This window comes from Podarcis muralis, chromosome 12 (genome assembly GCF_964188315.1).
Source record: "Podarcis muralis chromosome 12, rPodMur119.hap1.1, whole genome shotgun sequence".
In the NCBI taxonomy this organism is placed as follows: Eukaryota; Metazoa; Chordata; class Lepidosauria; order Squamata; family Lacertidae; genus Podarcis; species Podarcis muralis.
Genome location: NC_135666.1, coordinates 22,424,887 through 22,445,206, shown reverse-complemented (window position 1 = coordinate 22,445,206; position 20,320 = coordinate 22,424,887). Strand labels below are relative to the sequence as shown.

The window sequence follows — 20,320 nt, the reverse complement described above, 5'->3', positions numbered from 1 at the left end:
CTTGCTGGTGCCATCGTTAGAAGGCCCCCTTGGTAATGCTGTAATTTAAATTTTGGAGGAAGAGACAAATGGGATGTGCTCATCTTTCTCAACAATGGCTAATAGGCTTCCCATTCAGCAGATCAATCTTCCTTTATCACTTTCATTGATCCTGTCCTCCTGAGCTCTTTGTTCAATTTATTGTACTGTGCAAGCAGCACATTTTTATAAAGTGGCTTTATGGATGCGGTCCAGATAGTGGAGGTCAAATGAGTTTATGCGAAGGTATAGATTCTAACCTTTTGAAACACAGCTTTGTATAGTCTGAGGAAAAGAAAATACCTATTTATTTCTCCTCTCTCTCTCTCTCTCAGAATATTAACTACAAAGAAAAAAATGTGTCCAATAATAAGATCCATCAGTTCCCCTTATTTGTCAGAATTCCCACTGCTGCAAGTGCTTTACAATGTGTTCTTCTTCTTTCTTTTTTAATCCTCCCCTTCTTACATCAACCATATTTTCAAAATGTGCTATTACTGTATTTCCTTAGCATGTGGCATCTAGTTATTTCCATGGATCAGCCTCATCTGCTGGGAAAATTGAGAGCAGTACTTATATTTAAGTAATAAAATTAATTCAGGCTGCCAGGTTACACCGGCTCAGAAGATAATCTCGGAGCACCCAATTATGAATTATTTTTGAAGCTATGCAAATGGAAAAATGAGCAAGAGTAAACGGCTTTGAGCTTTCAAAGGAAGAGTTATATATATTTCGTGAACTTGATTTTTCTGAATCCTGGTTCTTATGTAACCCAAATGGCCCCATCTGCACAGGAAAGGCAGATTTGGACCAGCTCAAGGAAATCCCAAGGTTGGCAGAAGTATTGGGCAGTATTCAGCTAAGTTTCATTTGGGGTAGACCCATTGCAATGAATGAACACAACTAAAAACACAATCCTATACAGTGGTACCTCGGGTTACATATGCTTCAGGTTACATACGGTTCAGGTTACATACGGTTCAGGTTACACACTCCACTAACCCAGAAATAGTGCTTCAGGTTAAGAACTTTGCTTCAGGATAAGAACAGAAATTGTGCTCTGGCGGTGCGGCGGCAGCAGGAGGCCCCATTAGCTAAAGTGGTGCTTCAGGTTAAGAACGGACCTCCGGAACGTACTTAACCCGAGGTACCACTGTACAATAAGCCTGCAGCTTACGCACATTGAACTTGTGTGCATTCAGTTTTATGTGCATGGCTGTATATATGTATGTGTGTATATATACATAGAGAGAGAAATACCACCTAATTTTTAAAAGAAAAACACACTGGAGAGGGCGGAGGCTAAAAGACAGAGTGAATAAATTTTGTGTGTGTGTGTGTGTGTGTGTGTGTGTGTGTGTGTGTGTAATGGAGAAGCTGGAACTCTTGCAGAGAAGCACTCCATGCTTGGTTGTGGGTCCCACATGTGGGATACAAGGCCAATACACAGCAGGAAGCGAAATTAAAGACCAAGCACTTTTCAGCTTGCCAGCTTATTGCTCATAACTGGATGGCCTTAAAGGGAGCGAGTGAGCTGTGCTAGCAGTTTTATGTGCTCGTACAAAATTGTGGTTTGTACCAGGTGCAGTGCTGCTTTAGAACAGCAAAGTGGAAACTTCCTTGAAGTATAAGGGTCTCTAGGGTGTGCCCAATTACAAGCTCATCTCTCTGCTCTGTTTACTTGTATTTGCTTGCTTTCACTCTCCTCTTCCCCTCCTCTCTTGCTTCTCCTGGTGACTAGGCTTCTCTTTTCCCTTCTGCCTTCCTCAGCTCTTTCTTGCTTCTTTGACAATATTCCCCATCCTTGGACTATGTGTGTGTGTGTGTGTGTGTGCGCGCGCACTTGGCAGGTTTCTATCCATTGAGGAAGTATCCTAACAAATCTGATTCACCGGTGAGGCAATCAATCTGGCTCAAGCATTTATTTATTTTAAATGTGCCTTGGAAATTATGGGTGGCTCTCTGATTTTACTTTCACTTAAGAGCAACCCTTCTTGATTTTGACCAGGGATGGGGAACCTTGGCCCTCCAGATGTTGTGGAACTACAGTTCCTATCATCCCCGACTGTTTGCTGGTGGGTGCTCATGGGAGTTTTAGTCCATCGAACTAAAACTCCTTGGTTTAGACCCAATACTCCATCTCCCACATGACTTGGTTTCTCTTTCCCCAAAATTCCCATGCTTTATAAGTTATGTATTTTGCAAATTCTTATTTCCTATTCCTTCTTCCCCACCCCTCCTCTTACTGTGTCTTATAGATATTTAGGTTGTGAAGTCTTCAAACTGAGGCTTGTCCCGTTTAAAGATTTGTGTGAAGTGTGCAGTTTATTTTAGACTGCAATACCTATCCACACTTATCAGGAAGTATGCCCCATTTAACTCATGGGGACTTAGCTTTCAGTAAGCAATATTCTGTTGAATGACTTGAGTTATTGTCATCCTTCAGATGCTGCTAAACTACAGCTTCCATCATCTTTGGCCCCTGGCTGGGGACTGATGGGAATTGGAACCCAACAAAACCTGGAGGTCCACAAGTTCCCCATCCTTGTTCTATGGAATAGCTACGTAACTGTTTTGAATCATGCACAACTTCTTTTGTGTGTTGCATTGTATAGGTTGCACAGCTGGTTATGTACTTCTACAGAAACAAGGTAAATGGGAGATCGCTGATAACACTTCCCCGCTCCAGTCCAATAATGTTCTTCTCCTACATGACTCTAAAGAAAAAGATACCATGGAACCTAATGCCTCTATTAAAATTAAGACAAATGGCACTATTTTAATATGGGTATGAGGAGACGCATGACCTTCCTTGACTTTCCATTGGCCTTAAATCACCCATCTCTCCTGTACCATCCTCTTTGACAACTAATGGAAAAATTCAGAAGGTGTATGGAATGGATGGCTTGTGGTCCTCTTTCTAGGGGTAGAAACAGGTGCAAACCTTTTTTCTAGGGATTTAGTTTAGTCCTGGAGATGACCTTAGTAAATGAAGCCAGATTCCCTTGGTGATGCTATTTCTCTGTAATCTCCAATTTATTCATTTATTTTAAAGCACCTAATAGGATGCAAGTATGAGTCAGACCACTCAGGGTGGCTAACAAGATAGTGCATTAAATACAAATAGAACAATATCAACATAGTGAAATAAATAATCATAAAACAGACAGTAAAGGTGGCAATGATTCATAAATCCCCGGCCTTCAGTAAAACTTAACTTCAGCAGTCCATCAGCTCCAAGGGGAGCACAGTGACAGTATTCATGCTACATCATGGATAGGCCACCAGAAAGAGCACGGTGTGGTTGTTTTATGGAGGTTGGCTGGTAAGGAAGCCCAGAGTTGTGGGACCTCCATGGAGAATGGACTCTCCCTCCTGCTTGGCAATTGCGCTGTTCATAAAGATGGGCAAGTGTGAAGAGTCTCTGCTGTCAGTCTTAACGTGTGGACAGGTTGATGTGGATGCAAGCAGTCCTCCAAATAACTTGGACCCAAACAATTTAAGGTGTTAAAGGTTAAAACCAGCACTTTTTAATTGGGCTTGGAAATAGACAGTGTAGCTTCTACAACAATGGTATTGCATGCTCTCGCCACCGTGCTGCTATCAGTACCATTGGAGGCATCTGGTTGGTCACTGTGAGAACAGGGTGCTGGACTAGATGAGCCATTAGCCTGATCTGGCAGGTTCAACTCAGCATATAGAAAAGGGCCATAGCTCAGAGGTAGAACATATGATTTGCATGCAGGAGGTTCCAAGTTTAATTCCCAGCATCTCCAGTTAGGGCCAGGAAAAAGCTTGATTGAAATCCTGGAAAGCTGCTGCCAGTCTGTGTTGACAGCATTGAGCTCGATGGACCAACTGGTCTGACTTTCATAGAATGTTCCTAAAACCATCAACTTCCCTACCTGTAACAAGTCTAAGTAGAAGAGCCATACTGAAAGTTTTTTTTGGCTGTGATAGCTATATGAGCAATATAGTTGTAGACATCACCAACTGCAACAGCCAAGGAGGAACACAATAATGTTGCTATGTTTTATTTTAGACTATGTAAAGTGGCTTGGAGGGGAGATATAGACAGTTGCCATGTGTTCTTTAGTCAACATAATCTCGAAACTCATTTGGCATATGGAAACAATCAAAATTTGTTGTACTGACCAATGACAATACACAGATCCCTTGCCAACACCCATTCTTCAGTGAGTGTAAGGAATTATGGGGTAGGAAGGCATCTGCATTACCCATTCATCACAATTGCTTGGAGATTTACCATCCTGACTGTAGACTTCTCCAAGTATCTCATACCTGGACTTGGATTCTAGAGTCTTTCTGAGTCAGCCAAGTTAACAAGTTATTTGATCGAGACTGACTTCAGAACCATGAATTGTGGACAGCTCCCTGCTCCTTTTCTGCACTCTTTGACTTGGGCTTATGCAATTTCTAAGTGTCACTCCTCTCCCTTTCAAAGGGCTATTTCTTATGAACAGAGGTTTCATATATTTGTTTTAAATTATGCTGGAATTTTCAATGTAAATTATGCAGAAGAAAAGAGTTGTGTGAGAATTGAATTATTCTTTCCCCCCTAAATGCCTGTTGCCTGCTTCACTTACTTCATATCCTTGTTGCCTTCATTCTCTATGCAGACAGTGCCTGGGACAATGCAATGCCACTTTAAAACCACTCTGCTCTTCAAAAGGAATATACAAAAATAACAGCATCTTGCTCAACAGTTTCTATTGGAATCACATCTGCTTCCTTTAGCGGCAGCTGAACTTCCTGTTAAAGCTGTAGAGTCAACTTGTTCTGAGAGGAGAAGCAATATAGGATGCACAGATCTGGAGAATAAAATTAAGTAGCAATGAATGCAGTTAAGGATTGGGGAAAAATTCTAAAAGGGGAGGAAGGGAAAAGAATGAAATGCAGGTGTGGACCCTGTAAAATAGCTTGAGTGAGGTTCTATCCACACAACTGCTTCCCCCCTCCCACTGTGAGCAAGTTGTGATTGCAGCCAACCTACATATTGTGTATATATTGTTTTATGTATATATTGTTTATATGTTTGGAAGGTTTGGATAGGAATAGTCAAAATGTCTGCAGATGCCCCTTAATAATTAGTGGCAAAGCTGTCAGGCTCCTTTTCTGTATAAAATTATCCACAGTCTGGAGAAAGTGAGAGGAGAACAGTTGTCCTACCTCTTTCATAACACCAGAACTCTGGGACATCCAATTAAGCTTAACATTGGAATATTAAGAACAGAGAAAAGGAAATATTTATTCATGCAGAGCGTAGTTAAACTGTGCAGTTCATTCCCACAAGACACAGTGGCGCCCATGGCCCCCAACCTGGATGGCTTTAAAAGAGGTTTAGATGAATTCATGGAAGGATAAGGCCATCAGTGGCTCCTAACCTTGATGACTATGCTTGACCTCCACTGCTGGAGGCACAATGTTTCTGAATTCCAGTTGCCAGAAACCACAGAAAAGAGAGACTGCAGTTGCACTCAGGTCCTGTTTGCTGGGCTTTCCATAGGCGTATCATTGACGCAGGATGCGGCGTCCAACTAGGACCTGGGAGACCAGGGTTCCACCACGACCCCTCAGCCATGAAGTTCACTGGGTGGCCTCCGGCCAATCACTGCCTCTCAGTCTAGCCTACCTCACAGGGTTGTTGTAGATGAAATGGGGGTGTATTCCACCTTGAGCTCCTTGGAGAAAGGGGGGGGGATATAAATGTGCAAGATTACAAGGATCACATTTCTGGGATCATTCCAGTAAAACCAATTACCCTTTCCAATAAACAGAAATAAAGAGTGATTGATCATAAAATGTTGAGTCATTCTTGGAACACTTCCACCCCTCCCCTCACTTTGGCTCATGATAACATAGCAATCTGAAAGGACGATTTCTCTTATCCAAATCTGAAGGGCAGTCATCCTACTAATGTTGTACATATAGATTATTTATAAAACGTTTTAGCCTTTCAGACTCTATGGCTAGAAACAGCCCAGCAGGCATTTATCCCAACCCCTCATGCTGAGGCAGCCTCAGACCAATGCAACTCTGCTATCAAATTCACCTCAGTTCTTCTGCACCGCAAACAGCAGAGTCTGGGATTACTTAAGGATTTCTGTGAGGTGGCCAAGGAGCTTTCCTTGCATGAGATTTGGCTTACCTCTTTCCTCAACTCAGAGCAAGTTCCTGCAAAATGTTTCAATTCATTTGCAGTGCTCTGTCTAGCACGCCAATTTATGCTCCTCTTTGTGCCTCGAAAAGGCTACAGGATTTTGCAATTTGGTGGTTGTGTTTTGAGTTAATTCTTGTGTTTCTCACTGTACAATGATGATTTCTAGTCCTGTTGATTTAGATAGGATTGCCTTCTCGCCATCTCCTTATCCACCCACATCTAACCCTTGCAGGGCCTCATACAATGGAGTCATCCCATCCTGAGTCGCTGCACTCAATCAACATGATGACTTTGGGTGTTGCACTAGTACAGCAACCTTTGTGGCCCATCATACCCAGTTTTTTGCCTTGTGCAGCAGACCATAGTTCTCTCTGTATCCATGGCAACACATCACCCTTAATGAGCTATAGCTATGAACAAGGGGAAAAAAACCTCATTTCTACCCAAAGAATGTGGCATGTTTCCCATGAAAATGATTCAATTATATACCAGGAATGTGATAATTACTATTTTTAGCCTGTTTCTGTCTAAACACTCTCTAATTTCTGTTCTGTTTCTTCCCTCTGTCTGCTTGTTTTTGTTTTTCCTGCTGGGAAATGATTTCCAGCTTGAATTACTGTTGCTATGCTAATTAAGTTTGGTAGATGGAGGCATGTGGGGGAAGTTCATATAAGATCAATGGAAGCCACTTAGTCCAGAAATATTTTGGAGGGGGGGAGGGGCAATTCAATGCTCGCTCACATTGCTGCACTATTACTGCGGTCAATGGGTTTACCAGCTCCACATGGTCAATAGATTGCTTCCTTACTCTCCGTTGTTCCAATGATGGGGACCACCAAGCAGGGCTGTGGATATTCTCTGATTCCGCAGAATACGGAAAGTGGGGTGCAGCATTTATTGGGAATCTAAACTTTAAACACATTAGGACCAGACCACCTGAAAGATTCTGTCATCCCCTACATACTCAACCAATCACTGTGTCCCTCAGGAGTGGACATCCTCTTGTAAGGACATTCCACATGTGTAAGAAGTTGATATTTTAGCATGGCAGCACCTACACTTGGGAACTAGCAGCCTATTGACACCAGGCAGGTGCCGTTTCTGTATTCTTTTCAGCACATGCTTAGAATATTTTTGTTTAGGGAAAGCATGTCTAGACATGTAAAAGTTAACATGTGTTTTATCTCTTTTTAGCTATTGTTGATTTTGATTCATATTTTATATGCTTGTTTTTAACTGATAATGTTTATGTTTTATTTTATATTTTTGTAAACCTTTTAGAAGGTTATATCCTACCCTTGCTGGCAGTGACTCTCCAGGGTCTTTGGTAGAGGGTCTTTCACATCACTTGCTACCTCATTCTTTTCAATGGGAGATGTTGTGGGTTGAACTTGGGGCACAAATCCCCAGCCTTTCTCTCCACAAGAAGAGGAGTTGCTGAATAAGATTTCCATGGTCTCCAGTGGTCTCCATATCTTCTTGACCCTCCCAATGATTGCCAGAAGCCAAAATGTATTATGCACCACCACCACCACACCAACTTTTATTAATACCCCGCCCTCCCCGGCCAGAGTCGGGCTCAGGGCAGCTAACACCAGTAAAATCACAATAAAAGCATAATAGGGGAGGGGGAAAAAACACCAATTTAAAATACGGGTTAAAATACAATTTAAAATTCATCCTTATTTTAATAGTAGCCCATAGTTCAAAACCATAAGGGAAGGGAAACATAAGGGTCAGACTGAGTCCAAACCAAAGGCCAGGAGGAACAGCTCTGTCTGAGCAGGCCCTGCGGAAAGATGTCAAGTCCCACAAGGCCCTCGTCTCTTGTGACAGAGCGTTCCACCAAGTCGGGGCCAGTACTGAAAAGGCCCTGGCCCTAGCTGAGACCAATCTAACCACCTTGCAACTTGGGACCTCCAAAGTGTTGTCATTTGTGGACCTTAAGATCCTCCGTGGGGCATACCGGAGAGGCAGTCCCGTAGTTACGGGGGTCCTAGGCCACATAGGGCTTTAAAGATCAAAACCAGCACCTTAAACCTGACCCTGTACTCCACCAGGAGCCAGTGCAGTTGGTAAAGCACTGGATGAATGTGATCCCGTGGCAAGGACCTTGTAAGGAGCCTCACCGCAGCATTCTGCACCCACTGGAGTTTCTGGGTCAGCTTCAAGGGCAGCCCCGCATAGAGTGAGTTACAGTAATCAAGCCTGGAGGTGACCGTTGCATGCATCACTGTGGCCAGATCAGGGCGAGAAAGGTAAGGGACCAACTGCTTAATATGGCAGAGATGGAAAAATGCTTTGATATAAACCCATAGAGTTCATTCCATGGAAGGCTGGAGTTTGCTCTTGGTAGGGCACTTCGGCCACTTTGAATCAAGATTCAACAGCAACAGAAGCATGTGTGTGATTATGACTGTAGTGCCCAGTTTGCTCTTCTATCTAGGTTAACCCATCAGCTCTGCCAGCTGGAAAGTTACACATATTTGGTCTCCCCAACCAAAAGGTAGTAGCAATAACAGCATGTTCTTCTCCTTTCCTAAAGGCGAGACCTTGGAGTTGGGTGTTAATCAATGTGTGTGCTCTGACCCACTGCCTGGGACTAGATTGGCCAATCTAGTTGACGACCAGGAGCCCACATTCTGTAACTCACTTACACCCTCCCACCCTGGAACTGATTTTGGATTGAAAGAAAACGAGTGCCTAACCCTCCCAGGCTTCTGTGTCATAGAAGTGCTGACTGGGATACCACCCATAATGATATTCCATCCCAAGTAGACCCAGGCTGTTATGACACTTTTATTATTGCGTGTGACTTAACTCAGAAATATTATACTTCAAAAATAGCATGTTAGGAGGGGGGGAACACATTTTTCCCCAGATAAATGAGTCAGAGGCTTTTTAAAGCTTTCAGCATTGCTGTTTTGATCTGCTGCTCATTTGTAATCTTGGGACTCTATTGGATGGTTGAACAGCAAACAGGATCACGCTGGTCCATGAAATTAACAGAGGGGGTGGATAAACTCCAACACGCAGTCTGGAAATAATTTGGGCGTGATGGATTATGTGGAGAAGCCATTGTAAGATCTTCTAATATTTGCTGACCAGATCTGTCCTCTCCCATAACGGCTATGATAGCCACCTTCAGATACCTCAAGAGCTGTCACATGGAAGACTGAACAAGCTTGTTTTCTCCTGCTCGAACCAATGGCTTCGAGTTTCAAGAAAGGAGATTCCAACTAAACATCAGGAAAAAGTTTCTGACGGTTAGAGTTGTTTGACAGTGGAATGGACTCCCTTGGGAGGTTGTGGACTCTTCTTCCTTTTTACGCAGAGGTTGGGTGGCCATCTTTCACGGATGCTTTATTTTAGACGCCTGCATTGCAGGGGTTTGGACTTAGATGACTATTGGGGTCCCTTCCAACTCTACAATTCTGTGATTCCATGATAAAGTTGGCCAATGATGTTATCAGTACACCAGTCTTTGACCTAGCAAAGCCTGGCCATTGACACTATGGTTGCCAAGGGAAAAGTAGAAGTGAGTACTCCCTTCTTCCATAAGGCAGAGAATGCACCAAACCCACACCAGATGCCATCATCCTCAATTTCTAATGGTGTCCTAAGCTGAGGCACAAGCATGCTTTGCAAAGACTTGATGCAGTGGAGAGGACCCAGCTCATTTTGCTGCAGCTCTAGAATAAAGTCCAGTGAACCTTCCCAAATCTGGAAACAACTGCACAACTCATCATCAGTTCCAATTATTTTTGGAAGCTTGGAAGAGATGAGAAGAATTGTCCATGTTGTTCTCTTTGTGCATGAGTTTTCCATTGACTCCTTTCGCACGTACATTGGATTTATCAAGGATATGGATAGTGAACCTGTGCCCCCCTCCCCTGCTCCCATCAGGCCTAGCCAGCAGATGGCAGGGCAGATGAGAGTTGTAGTCCAGAAACATCTGGAGATTCCCCATCTAGGAGGAAGACTCTCAGCATATTTTGTTCCCAGAGCAATTCTTGAGCCCATTCCCTCTCTTGGTTTGACAGAGCTGGGAGAGCTCAAAGCACAAAATTTGTATTTGGGATTTCCCCTCCCCCAGTATAATATTAATATAAGGTTGCCAGATTTTTTTTCAATGAATCCGAGGACACTTTTCAACTTCCTACTAAATAGATGGATTTTGTCAAGGAACTGATTTGTAAATCCAGGGACTGTCCCCGGGAAATGAGGACGTCTGGTAACCTTATATTAGTAATAATAAAAATGGAAGTATATCATCGCTCAGTTTGAAAAGAAATCCTGAGAATTTCCCCAAGTTTCATTTGAGTTGCACATTTCGGCAGTTCTCCAACGGTAGATAGTAGGTGTTTCTTCAGTAACGGGGAAGCTGTTGATAATGTCCTTCACAATCTGGTGCATGGGTTCTATGGTTTAAAGTGGAGACAGGGAAGGTGTCGCCCTCCATATGCTGTTGGACTGCAACTTCAATCATCGCTGGACTTTAGTGTGTTCAGACAGTCACTGTTTCAGTCCTCATCCTCTTCAGGTAGGGCTGGGAAATACCCTTCTCTGAGATCCTAGAGATCTACTGGGTGGGGTGTACCAATGGTCTGATTTGGTATGAAGCCAATTCTTGTGTCCTTTCCTCAGCTTGTAGCACTGTATTTGGTTAGAAAACTAGGGGCAGCTCTACTGACTGTGCCATGGCAAATCTGTCTCCCACTTGGTCAACAACCAGAGCTGACCAGAAGGGGCTTAGCTTTATCCTCTTATTGAGTAGGCTATAAATAGATGCATAATTAGAAGCTAGATAACACTACATATTGTATCAGCTAGAATTTTGAAATAAAGTTCATTCGCAGGCATGGCAATGCCTTGCACTGCAGCTTACGAAGTTTGCAGAATGGTTTGTCACACAACTGAATGCTGGTGTAAAAGCAATGCTGGAGAAACCGGGATGCAAACATAGGTTATATCCCTAGTGTGTGTATGTGTCTATGCCAGATGGCAGTGGCTCTTATGCAGAATACATCCCCTGTGCTTGATCTTTGAATGCTATGTGTTTCTGATACAGCTTAGTGGTGTAATTTGGCAGTTTGCTTCCAAACACAGTTGTGTGTTGTTGTTGTGTTTTTTTAAAAAAAGCTTAGCAGATTCATCTTTGCTGAGTGAGCTACTTGGGGCCATGGACTTTGGATAAGGGTGGGGAGAAATTTGATACAGCTCAAATCTATCAAATTCTCACTTCCTGAAACAATATGAGAACCAAAACACAGCCATCCTTCAAAATTCACACTTAAGAATTTTGTGGTCCAGTTCCCCAGCAAAACAATATTTACAAAAATGCATATATTAGAAGAAAGTGTATATCAAAAGGAGCATGTTAGTGAAAATAACATACAAAAAAATGCAGTGCTGTATTAGTAGAAATTGCTTGCAAAAATGTGTAATCTGCATACAAAAATGTGTTTATTGGGGGGAAATTCACAATAAAAAGCTGAAGAACCACAGAGTTGGAAGGGACTCAAAAAGTTCTCCTTGCAATTCTGGAATCACAGCTATTCACAGAATTTTCACGTGCCTCTCACTCTTTTCAATGCATTTCCCCATTGCTTTCCAAACTTTGAATAGTCGGTATTTTAAAAAAGTGAGTTCCCTCACAGTGTTACAGTCAGTGCCACACTTTTAACATCTGAAAAAATGTGATGGTACTTCAGTACCCCCCCAAAAAAGCACTGTTCCCCCATCTGTCACACTTCCTTTATCTTTCTCAGTTTTTCTCTCCCTCCCTCTTCGTTATTTAAAACAATAAATAAAAATTCTGGAATCACAGCTATTCACAGAATTTTCACGTGCCTCTCACTCTTTTCAATGCATTTCCCCATTGCTTTCCAAACTTTGAATAGTCGGTATTTTAAAAAAGTGAGTTCCCTCACAGTGTTACAGTCAGTGCCACACTTTTAACATCTGAAAAAATGTGATGGTACTTCAGTACCCCCCCAAAAAAGCACTGTTCCCCCATCTGTCACACTTCCTTTATCTTTCTCAGTTTTTCTCTCCCTCCCTCTTCGTTATTTAAAACAATAAATAAAAAGTGGTTTTCCTGCACCACTGGTTTTATTGTGCAGACCTAAATACCCAGTATGAATTTGAATCCCTGCTGCAAAACAGTGACGGTCTGGGGGCCCCCCCTTGCGCTTCTCTTCCCTCCCTTTTGCATATGCAATTTTACAGCCCTTTACAGTTTTGCCTGAAGAGCATCTTGAACCCCTCCCACAAAATAGCAACAGTCTGGAGGCAGCCGTGAAGACTTGGCAGTGAGGTAGCGTTGTGCAAGTGGAGAGGTTGACACAGGTCTCTTCCGTGGACACACACTCTCTCCTTTTCTTTTGCACCACATAAGGCTGAGAGATGACATCCTTGCCACCCCTTCTACTGCTGTCACCACAGGTACCCCCCCTCAGACTTCAGCTCCAGGATTGTCACTCAGACCAAATGTCCCATTTGTCTAACGGTAGGGCAGGCGAGCTCTGTGCACTCAGAAATAGCAACTTGGAATTGCTTTTGTTCTTCCTTTCCATCAGCGATGGCTGCAGATAATGAACAGCCACGGGCTGTTCATTACACTTGTACAGTCAAGCTTTTAGAATAAAAATAACCCACCGTGATTTCACTTATGAGAGAACAAAAGGAGGGCTAGCTCCGTTGTATCCAGCAAATTGGGCCACTAAGGGGTGATGTGCAGTGAGTCACAGTTTAATCGGCCTTTTCTTCTGCCCTGTTAAAGCCAAACCACATCTCTCTGTTTGTTTATTTATTTATTTAACCATTGTCGTCGTCTTCTTTTTTAAGAAGTGGAAAACCCCCTCTTTAAATCAGTACCCTCGATTGTCAGTGGGGCACTTAAAAAAACCACACACAACCCTTTATATTTCCAGCCAGATACCTCTTTGCTCTGCTTCTGAGTCATCACGCTGACTGTGTGATTCACGCAGCTTGCTTTTCATGGAGATGAGTCAGTCCCAAGTTTTTTGGGCAATAAGATTGCCCAGCTATCTCTTACTGCTTTATCTCCAGTAGATTGAGAAAATGTTCTGAGCCATATAGTTGTAGGAAGAGCAACTGAAATAGCTAATAAGAGGGAAGGAGATGGTAATCCACGAGTGAGTGACAAGGCAGTTAGCTTGATCCTCTAGGGGAGGGGACCGTGGGGGGCAGGTGTGGGTGAGCAAGGAAGATCTCTGGGCTTATCAAATGCAGATTATCGGAGACAGATTCAGAGCAGAACCACAGTTTGAGTAACACAGGCAGCCCTGTGTTTGTTCAATTTTTAGCTTGCTCCAAGGAGCATGTGGTTCTTCCTCTGCTTGGTCTGTCCTCATAATAACCTTGTGATGTAGGTTAGGCTGAGAGACTGGCCCAAGGTCACCCAGTGAGATTCATGGCTAAGTGGTGATTTGAATGCTCCCAGTTCAACACTCTTCTGTTGGCAAGAGCAGCATTTTCCAGGCCTGGTACATGATTTGTGGATAGTGTAGGGCTTGGGAAGAGGAGGAAAACATAAGCAACATTGAACTAGAAAAGCAAGAAACAAATATATGTTACACATATGTTGAAATATATATTCAACTATAGGATACATTCCCACAGGAGGCAGTGTTGGTCACGAACTTGGATGGTTTTCAAAAAACGATTATACAAATTCATGGAGAAAAAGGCTATCAGTGGCTACTAGCCATAAAATTCATATTTGTTGCTCCACCCACTTTTGCCTTTGACCCCGCCCACTAGCACATGGCCCTTGGAAGATTTCCCAGAAGGGAATGTAGCCCTCCAGCTGGAAAAGGTTCTGCATCCCTTATATAATGGATGACTTAGGTCTCAGTTTGCCTCTTGGAGGCTCATTTATGTGAAAAGGAAGATCAGGAGGAATTGTGATTCTCTTCCGCATATAATTCAGTGCGCATGGGATCTCAAAAGGAAAATACTCTGTGGGTTTCCTTATTTTTTATTGAGATAATGACTGATATGGCTAGTAGGTGGTAGACCCAACCTAGAGAAAGTTGTGTAGGTAAAACCCAGTTGGAACCAGGGTGGTCCAAATGCCCTCAATCATATGCTTGCCCCATTTACTTGTATTAGAAATCCGCCATGCCTACTTTCCCCCCTCTTGATTGACCTGGTGGTGAAATTCAGTATCAATACTGCCAACTTGGAGATAACCAGCAGCTGCCACAACTCCCACTATTTTCACTGGATACCTTGGGTAAAGGACTCCCCATGAGCCAAAGGGACTACTTCCACACTTGTGAATTCTTCCAGTGCAAAACTGTTGTTAAAACAGAGCTTTAGGAGCAGCGCATCAACCACCTCTTTTGTTTCTTGGAGCTGATGTGCTCCCTGCCACTCCTGTTCTGTTTTTCGTAGAGAGGGGACTTAATCTTCGGGTATCAGTCTGTTATTACTTGCGTGGCCCACTGCCTAAGTCATCCAAATAGTTCATCATTTCTGGAGAGCAAGAGTGTTTCCAGCACTAAGCTATTATTTATTGCCTGGCAGAAAAATTTACCCAGGGAAGGCTTAAGAAGGTTGAGCTATTTCTGGGATAGCTCAGTAGATAGAGTCTGAGACTCGTCATTTCAGTGTCGTGAGTTTGAGCCCCACATTGGGCAAAAGATTCCTGCATTGCAGAGGGTTGGACTAGATGACCCTCATGATCCCTTCCAGGTCTACAGTTCTATGATTCTATGATCTCTCTTTTTACCTAATATATTTCTTTGCATGTTCTGAAGGAAATAGTGGGGCACCCTTGTCCCTTGCTCACACTTTGGATGTAAAATAACAGTCATTGAAACCCTCAGCTTTTTCTGAAAGTTCTATGTCACTGTCCGAGCCGAACAATGGGGGTGAAGACGCTCCTTCAGGTATACTGGGCTGAGGCTGTTTTGGGCATTAAAGGTCAGCACAAACACTTTGAATCGTGCTTGGAAGCTGGGAGCCAATGTAGGTCTTTCAAGACCGGTGTTATATGGTCTTGGCGGCCACTCCCAGCCACCAGTCTAGCAGCCGCATTCTGGGTTAGTTGTAGTTTCCAGGTCAATGCATCCCTCTTGATTCATGGCTGCTTGAGGTCCTTCATTGCAGTTCTCTGGAATATATATATATATATATATATATATATATATATATATATATTTGCTTTCGTAGATTTTCACGGGTACAAGAATGCAATACAAGAGGCTATACACCACACCTTCAACAGTATTTATAGGAACTCAAACACTGAGATCCTGCTCTGTTCCAGTAACAAGAAGCCGAAAGCACCAGCCTGAAGATGACGAGTGAGACCTCGTCGAAACGTCGCCTAGACACCCCAACTTTTACACGGGAAGACACCCGAGGACACCAAAACCTGCATATATATATATATATATATATAGTCCTCTGTGGCCTTTTAACTCTTTTCTACGGCTTTGCCTGAGCAAATGGATAATAAAGTGTTACACAAAGCAACAATTCCAGTTGTCAGCTCCACCCCGGCTATGGATTCTGCTCACCAGGGGAGGCGTTGAATGAAATGCAGCCCAGTCAGACTGGCTCTCCCTCTCACCCTCCGCTTTCTCTCACGGAGTGATTTCACCTTATTACCTGATAAATGGAGCTTTCTGTATCAGCAGCCTTGTAAGGATTTCAAAAGGGGAAGTTGGGATTTATGATTATTGAATGCCGAAGGAGAGCAATGAAGCACAGGAGCTATTTCTGATGAGCCATGCCAGCTTTTGATCACTGTTGCTATCAATGCCAGGAATAATGGCCTAGATGTCCTAGCAGAGGGTGCATTTCTTGATGACTTCAGTGGAAACCTTTCTGCGGGGGTGGTTGGGGGAAGGACACACCAAATAAGAGTGGAATCCATATCCAGTTTGGGGGCCGAATGAAGACTTCCATCCCTTTCTGTCTGGCCATTTGGATTCTTCCAAGGCATCACCCACTCCCTGGCCCTACTTTGTCCCCCTCCCCCTAAGTGCCCGTTTGTGGTTGGAATTTGCCCTTGAACTATGAGAAACAAGTCCACCGTGAGCCTCATCTTTGTGTGTGTGTGTGTGTGTGTGTGTGTGTGTGTGTCTGCAAAAATATCTGAGTTTTGTGCAGTTGGATAAACCGCTACAGTGTGGTATAGTGGTAGACCTGGGAGAACTGGGTTCAAATCCCCACTCTGCCATGAAACTCACTGACCTTGGGCCAGTCATTTCCTCTCAGCCTAACCTACCTCACAATGATGTTGTGAGGAGCTCCTTTGAGGGGAAAAAGAGGGATAGAAATTAAACAATTTCTTCTTTGTATAGTTGGAAATAAGCCCAGATATTACAGCAATGTCTTTAGTCGCTAGTAATTTCTCATCCCATGGAAGTCAAACAGGCAAAGGTGCTGACATTGGAACTTCTCACTGATGAGATAAGTCTTTAAACATGGCAGTATAGATTTCTACTGTTCAGGATACTAGCCACTCTCCTCCAACAGTTCCTAAGTAGTCAATGGCTTCTCATCATCAGGCTAGTTGGAGAGTGTCCCCTTAGGGGTTTTTTCCCCTAAAGATTTTTTTACTTCCACAAACCTTGGAGTTTCCTTGAGCCTGTTGTGTATGGGTGCTTCTGCTAGCCATTGTTGCAGCAATGGCCCTCTCACCCTGAACATTGGAAATGGAATATTTCCCTGCTGTGAATGGGTATTACAGGTTACTATTTGCTCTCTGAGAGAGGTAGAGAGAGGTAGATTAATTAAAGCACCATATATCTAGGATCTTTTCATTCCAAAGTAACTTTTAATTTTTTTTTGCTGTGCTTAATACTGTTTTAGCCTCCTTTTGGCAGAAAATCATGATTCACTAATGGCACCCTCTCCGTCAAATGTTGTACAACTACATTGGCGTGATTAATATTTGAACAAGCCCTAATAGCACTTTGCACAGAGTTCAGAAATGCTGCTGAGACTTTCCAAGGAGCTAAACTTTCCAACTCCAGCCTCCAGAGAGCTGTGTTTGTGCTTATAGTAAAAATAATGCATTAGTGGGCAGTTTTTCTTCTCTGAATGCAATACGTTTGGATCTGTGAGTTGAAGACATGGGGATTGAGAACAGATCTATATGTTAAGTGTAGAAACACGCATTATTTTGGATTTGGGTTTTTCTTTTGCCCAGCAGCCTACACTGTTTGCATTCCAAGAGACCTGAATTTGTCTATGGAGATGAACTGGCATCTACTGCAATTAACCTATTTAATAGCCTGTGAGTTTGGGGTTGCAATCCATCAACTGGGAATACTAGGCATTCTGTGTATGTGTGTGTGCTATTTTAATCAGGACTGCAGCATATAGGGATGGCAGGTTTAATCTTTCCTTCCCCAGCTGTGATCCTGTGCTATAATTAGCCTTGCCAGGGGTGAGGGGAAGAAGCTCCCTTTGGTGCCAATGGGAGCTTTCCCCATACAATTTATTTTTATTTTATTATTTCCATTTCTGGCCTACCTTGCATCAGCTGTGTTCCCGGGACAGGCTACAACAATGAGTCAATCAGTCAATCAATCAATCAATCAATCAGTCAGTCAAATGATTATTAGAGACAGCTCACCATTAAACTTCTGTTTTGTAAGAGGTTTTTTTACAATCAATCAGTATATGCACTTAGTTAAATATAAACAAAGCAAAGCAAAGTACAAAATATAAAGCAGTACAAAATCTCAGCCTCAGTGGAATTAATGATTAATGTTTAAAGCTGACGAACTAGGAACTGACAGAGGGACAACAATGAGGGATTGAGAAGAGCTATATATATAATGCCCCCAAAAGCAGAATCCAGCAGATGATTGGGTTTGACCCTGTAATATACTGGATGGGAGATTTGTCAGAGCTCCCTTAGGGAGAGGTGCTGTGCTTGGAACCACTTTAGAGTTTGAAACATTCTCTCATCTGTTCTCCTACTGTAGATTTTATCAGGAGGTTTGCGAATGCATCACTTATCCCCTTGTGAGGTGGTTTCCTGGTTGAACCTTAGAAATCCTTCTGAGTATCTTCCTTGAGGGAAGGAATAAATCTATTATGAAGCACGTGGCAATGCATCTGAACGTTGTAAACTCTCTGAATGATAGAAGATCTAGGGCAGACAAAAGAAAGTACTTCTTCATACAGTTCAGGAGCGATGGAATTTGCTCCCACAGCAGCAGTGACGACTACCATCTTTGATGGCGTTAAAATTGGATTACACAGATTCATGGGAAAGTGGACTATCAATGACTGCAAGCCATGATGGCTATGTTCTGCCTCCACTGTCAGAGCCAGTATGCTGATTATCTATTGGTAGGAATCACAAGAAAGCACTGTTTGCCCACAGATTACGCTTGTGGGATTCCCATGGGCATATGGGTGGCCTTTTAATTCCTTACTGCTCGTGTTTATGTCAATCCTCCTAAGGTGTTTAATTGTTTACAATTTGTTTTCATGTATTCAATAATTTCCCCCCATTCTAGTAAAAAAAGGGCTCTCGTCTTGATCTTTTAAACTTCCAGTGAGTTTCGCCATCTCTGCATATTCCATCAGTTTTAATTGCCAATTGTCTCTTTTTTGGAGCCAGTTTCTCTTTCCAATTTTGGGCATATATCATTCAGGCAACTGTGGTTGCATACATGAATAGTTTTTTTTTCCTGGTCTTTCGGCACCTCTTCTCCCAGTATTCCTAAAAGAAAAGCTTCTGGTTTCTTAACAAGAGTTATTTTCAACATTTTTTTCAATTCATTATGAATCATTTCCCAGAAAACATGCATATTCGAGGCAGGTGAAGCATCCATGATACAGGGCTCTTCAGAATGCCTTTGGGTGCTGTAGACTCCTCCTAGTCTATAGCTGGAGTGGGTTTCTTCATCTGAATGGGTCCCTCCAGGATCTGGGTTGGACAAGGTCCGGACACTTTGCCATATGGATTCCCAATGGCCACAGCACACGATCAAATTCAAAGTGAAGACACTTAAGATAGAACAGAATGGCACTAGGTGATGAGTGAATTGAAGCATCTTTTTGATAGGTAGCTAGAGGAGATGGTAGCTTGTTTTAATTACAGAGAATAGGAAAGCAGGTAAGTTCTGTTGCTATCACCACAAGGCATTCATGGTTTTAAAGGAGTTTTTGTCTGATCCCTGAGTTAATGACATCCCCAAAGTCCAGAGCTGAGCTGGAATCAAAATAATAAATCACTAGTCTTGTTGGTTCCTATTTAAAGAATGGGAGAGATGTTCCTTCTTTTGAACTGTTGGGAATAATCCAAGTGGAGGTTGTTCACACACGGCCCAGGCACAGGTGGATAATGTGTGCTTTAGCTTACTATAAAAAGATTGTGAATCACTTCTTTTTTTGCAGAAGTGGATAGCTACAATATAGCCTAGCTTTTATTTTACTCTGCCTAGACCAGTGGTTTTCATACTGTATTCCTAGGGTGAGAAAAACAAGAAGGGGAGCTGGGACAGAGCAGACACAAATGTCCTTAATAAGCAGATTGGCCTGAGTTACTGATATTATTATTTTTTTGCAATGTGCTGCTGCAGAGTAGTGTTGCCTATGTTCTAGGGCCCAGTCTCAAATTTCACAGGACAAAGGAAATACTGAAGAAGAATGGATGGCAACTTGCAAGAACCCTAGGTTCCAGCTTAGAATATACTCCAGAATTCCCTGCAACATGTTAGTATTTTTTTAGCACACAAATCAATCCACATGGAAGTGCTGTTGACAGTGCATAGCCACTGACCTTCAGATCACATAGTGCTTTGAGAAAGAAGAGAGTAAGGTTCAGGTTATCCTCCCCCCCCCGAGAGTACCTTCTTCTGTGCCCCCCAAGCCCTACCACTACCCTCAGATTCAAAGGGTGAGTCCTCAGAGCAGTTGCTCCATCTTTAGACCATGAGTGGTCAACCTGTGGCTCTCCAGCTATTGTTGACTTTCATCCCCAGCCAGGATGGGCAATGGCCAGGGATAATCCAACAAAATATAGAGAGCTCTTACATAGATAGTCATCCCATCTTATACCTCACAGAAGGATACAGAATCAAACAAGGATATAGGCACTTCCTTCAAGGAGGTGGA

The 20,320-nt window shown here is 42.9% G+C and overlaps 1 protein-coding gene across 1 annotated transcript in view; it reads left to right on the top strand.

The window, feature by feature from the left end:
• Positions 1 to 20,320, top strand: part of GPR158 (G protein-coupled receptor 158) — a 120,523-nt gene that overhangs the window by 32,401 nt on the left and 67,802 nt on the right. The gene's annotated exons all lie outside the window — the stretch shown is intronic.